Below are 4,838 nucleotides of genomic sequence, written 5' to 3' on the forward strand. Positions count from 1 at the left end.
TAGTGAATCACGTTTAACGAGAATACATTTACAGTTTTTTTTTTTTTCTCCCAGAAACGGACGGGATAGTGGCGAATATATGACGAACTGGAAGCCATCCGAATATCATCTCCGTAGTATCAGAAGATATATATACTATATATAAAAGAAATGACGATGCCAGAAATATAGCTTGTAAACAAACGAACATATTTAAGTGGTGGTCTTCGTTATTTTTTTAATGTAAGTGTTGCGCTCGATCGGCCTGTGCGCTGTCTTCTTGTCGTGAGTTGTTTCTTTCCTTTCTTTTTTTTTTCGCGCTAAAAAACGCCTTACGTTGATTCATGACAAGCGAGTGTGTACACCATCTGCGTCACGTTTACGAGCACGTGACCTCTGACGTATCAGACGCAGTGCCGCCGAAACACGGCAGACACGTGACTCGGTGAGGGCTTGTTGACGTCCTCCCTCTCCTCCGCTGTACGTCGCTTGTCGACACTGCAGCGTCGTGGTCCTTGGTCCGGTGGGCGTGGTGGTGGGCGCGAAGGGTTATTACTCTATCGACCGCTTCGGCACGTCTTTCTTTCTCTCTCTCTCTCCCCCTCTATTCGGTGTCCGCCGCCCACGCTACAGGAAGAAATAGAGAAGAAGCGGGCTACGCGCTGCGTGGGCGGAAAGCGAAGCGCAAAGAAAGTCATCGTAATAACAAAGAAAGAAGTGAAGAAGATAGGAAGGAAGAAAGGAAGGACCCACGCAGCACGGTGAAGCCGTAAAATGAAGTCTGAAGGCTGCGCCGCATTGCGACTCGTGAAAACGACGGTGCATCGATGTCAAAGTTACGCATGCTTTCTCACTTTCTGCCTATGTTTCTCATTGCGTTTGTGTGTCATGTTAAGGGGCTCAACGTCGGGAACGAACAAAAAAAGAAAGCCCATTCCAACATTTCAGTACCAAGTCTCAAAGAAATAGAAAAGACGTACGCATATTGAAAAGGGTTGAGTATTGAGTGTCGACGCGCCGAGCATCTGGAAAGACCAACGAGCAAGAGGGCAACACCGTTCACTGCCGTCGTGAAAAAGAAAATGCGCTGTCAGTGCACCCTCTTTCTGTTCTTTCCCGGTCTCACTGTTTGTTTGTTTGTTGGTTTGTTTGTTTGTTTGTTTGTTTGTTTGTTTGTTTGTTTGTTTGTTTGTTTGTTTGTTTGTTTACCTCGGTGCATCGTAAACATCACGGTAGGGACAGCGAGGTCGAGAGGCATAAGAGGAAGCCTCCATTCCGATCAAAACAGACCAAGGGCGACGACTCAGCGATATTTTTTTTTTTGTTCGTTCTGTGTTCTTTTACTCGTGCTTTCAGAATTCATCTGAGGCGGCCGTGGGAGTGAAGTTGTTTAGGAGCTCAATAGTGGTCTTGAGTTTAGACACGAAAGCTTTTGTTTACGTATTCTTGTGTTCTTCTTCTTCATCTTCTTCTTTTTGTTTCGCGACAAAGGCAGGTTGTTTTGACCTTGCAGCGCTCGTAACCATTCCGGTGGGTCTCCCTGGTGTTCTGCCTTTATCCTCTATATTGCTACGAAGGGAAGCGGATGTAATTTATAATTCGCGAAATTAATTATTCTCGGAACGACCTCCGAGACAATCGACGGACAATCTCCTCTTTCTTATACTGCCTGTTTCTTTTCTTCTTTTGTGATTCTTATCGGCAGTACACCGCTAACTCTGTGTCCTCGTGCGTTCGTTAACGTATCGCCAAGTACATCTACTGTTTCTCTTCTTTCGTAGTGCCTACATCTAAAAGTCCAAGGAGGCTGTTGTTTTATAATAATTTCTTACGTGGCGTACCACGAGAGTTGTTCCGTACGATAAGGGAAATGCCTCTCTGGCTCTGATGACAAAACCGTGGTATGTATATAATGTACGCACCGAAACATCGACGCACACATTTTATTTATTTATTTATTTATTTATTTATTTATTTATTTATTTATTTATTTATTTATTTATTTATTTGTACTGCAACCCTTTACAGGGTTTTAGCAGGGTGGGATAAAATACAGGAAGAAAATATATCATAATGACACTCAAAAGATATATATACAGGAAGATGATTACAATAATTTACAACACACACACTAAAGACAACAAATTCAGGCTCAATTCCATAGCAAAGCATTTTTCAAATGTGCAAATGAAACAAAACAACAGGCAACAGAGGTGTAATACACACAGTATATACGAAGTACAGTACACAGTACAGTATACATAAGTCGCGTATGGCGGAATGTCGGGGTCGAATTCACAAAATATTTCGTTCGTAAATGATCTTTGTTATCGTGCTGCTGTCATCGATAATAATGACACACGCGGCGTTAAGATATCGATTAGGTAACGGCATTCCTTAAGCATCGGACTGTCCGTATCGATGAGATCGTGAATTTCGATAGAATGAAGCGTAACTGGCCAAAAGAGGAAGCACGTAGACAGAGTGTAGTTCGTTACGCGAACTGAAACCGTACATGCAGTGAGAGAGACGTAACAAGGTTAGATGAAAGAAAAAGATAAAGTAAAGACAAGGAGCTTAAACAGAGGAGATAACCAGTCCGCTACCCTCTTCTTGGGTTATCGGGAGAATCAGATAAGAGTGATAAAACCGACGATCTATTGATATATCTGCAGAGTAAGCGGGTTCGTTTTATCGAGGACATCGAAACAGTCGAGGTCTCTTGCAAGAAAAAAAAAAGCCGGCAGATCCCACGCATTGTAGGAATCCATGTAATGCGAAGCAGCCAGCAAAGAGCTGCATACATCGTCTTGTATGTCGTTTAGCACAATGCGTGTCATGATTTTCGTGTTAACTCGTGTTATTTATGTTCGTCACACAGTCACGTCGCGCAATACCAATGTCGGGGTAGATCAAGCTAGCGAAACGGCCGCCAGCGCCCCATGTGCGTGACACGTAAGTCATGCTGTACATGACATGCGTGTCATGATTTTCGTATTAACACGTGTTATTTATGTTCGTCACACAGTCACGTCGCCCAATACCAATTTCGGGGTAAATCAAGCTAGCGAAACAACCGCCAGCGCCCCATGAGCGTGGCACGTAAGTCATGCTGTACATGACATGCGTGTCATGATTTTCATGCTAACTCGCGTTTTTATGTCCGTCACACAGTCATGACGCGCAATACCAAGTTCGGGGTAGATCATGCTAGCGAAACGACCGCCAGCGCCCCATGAGCGGGACACGTAAGTCATGCTGTACATGACATGCGTGTCATGATTTTCGTGTTAACTCGTGTTATTTATGTTCGTTACACAGTCACGTCGCAAGATACCAATTTTGGTGTATATAAAGCTAGCGAAACGGCCGCCAGCGCATCATGAGCGTGGCATGTAAATCATGCTGTACATGACATGCGTGTCATGATTTTCATGTTATGACTTGTTATTTATGTTCGTCATACAGTCATGTTACGCCGTACCAACTTTGGTGTACATTCGATTAACCAAGCGACCAGGAGAGCACAAAGTCGTAGGCGGCTAGATAGATAGATAGATAGATACGCTCAAAGTCGCAGAAGTTCGCTAAGAAATGCTTCGCATTTAAAACTGCTCCGTTATACACCTGCAGGCTACATACTGCTGGTGAACGTGTTGTGATTGTGTCATTCGCAGACGGAGGTGTGTGTTGTGTGCTGCGTCACAACTGCTTATACCGCGGCTCGTTTGGAAGCTATATATCTGTCTTCCGCGATGGCGGTCAAAGTGAATTATATAGCGAGGAGAAAAAAAGAAACATTGATAAGTACAAAATGTTCAGCATATCCCACGCGTTGTGGGAATCGGTTTCATGCGAAGCCGTCAGCGAGTAATTCTATGCTGTATTTTAAGGCTTTGAGCCAAGCGTTACGAGGTGGACCGACGTGTTTTTGGAAGTGTAGTAGCTGTGTGCACATCGTGGGCTTATCAGGCACGTCGACAACACTGGCGTTTAAAGGGTAAGTTATGGTGCGACGCCTCTTAAGGTTACACCTATCATTTTCCTTTCCATCGCTCGCTGCGTCGTCCTCAATTTAAGTTGAATCCTCTTTAAGTCTCCAGGTTTCTGCTCCGTAGGTAAGTACTGGTAAGATGCAGCTGTTATATACCTTCCTCTTGAGGGATAGTGGTAGACTACCATTCATGATTTGATAATGCTTACCGAATGAGGAAGAGAGCAGAGTGGGTCAGGGAACAAACGGGGGTTAAGGATATCATAGTTGAAATAAAAAAGAAGAAATGGATATGGGCCGGGCACGTAGCACGTCGGCAGGATAACCGGTGGTCAATTAAGGGTAACTGACTGGATTCCAAGAGATGGCAAACGCGTGAGGGGGAGACAGAAGATTAGGTGGGTAGATGAGATTACGAAGTTTGTAGGTATAACGTACATGGCAGCAGAAAGCACAGGACCGGGTTGATTGGCAGAACATGGGAGAGGCCTTTGCCCTGCAGTGGGCGTAGACAGGCTGTGATGATGATGATGATGATGATGATGATGATGATGATGATGATGATGATGGTGCGACGCAACGTCAGCCCTCACGTTATAGTACATAATTGAGTATTATCGAAACTAAGTGCACTTTATGGTGCAATCATGTGAATATCATGCGTAACTTTCGTTAATGTATTCCTCTGGGGTCGACCAATGCTTCAATATAGCTTGCTGAATCATAGGAATACAAATGTAATGTTTATTAGACTGCTATGAAAGTGGAGCCAACACTGGAACCACAGACGTTAACCTGACATGGCAGCTGTATTGTAGGATTACATATCTAGCGTTTATTGCCTTCTTGTAAAATTAGATAGCCA

Source organism: Rhipicephalus sanguineus, chromosome 6, assembly GCF_013339695.2.
Source record: "Rhipicephalus sanguineus isolate Rsan-2018 chromosome 6, BIME_Rsan_1.4, whole genome shotgun sequence".
NCBI classification, from domain to species: domain Eukaryota; kingdom Metazoa; phylum Arthropoda; class Arachnida; order Ixodida; family Ixodidae; genus Rhipicephalus; species Rhipicephalus sanguineus.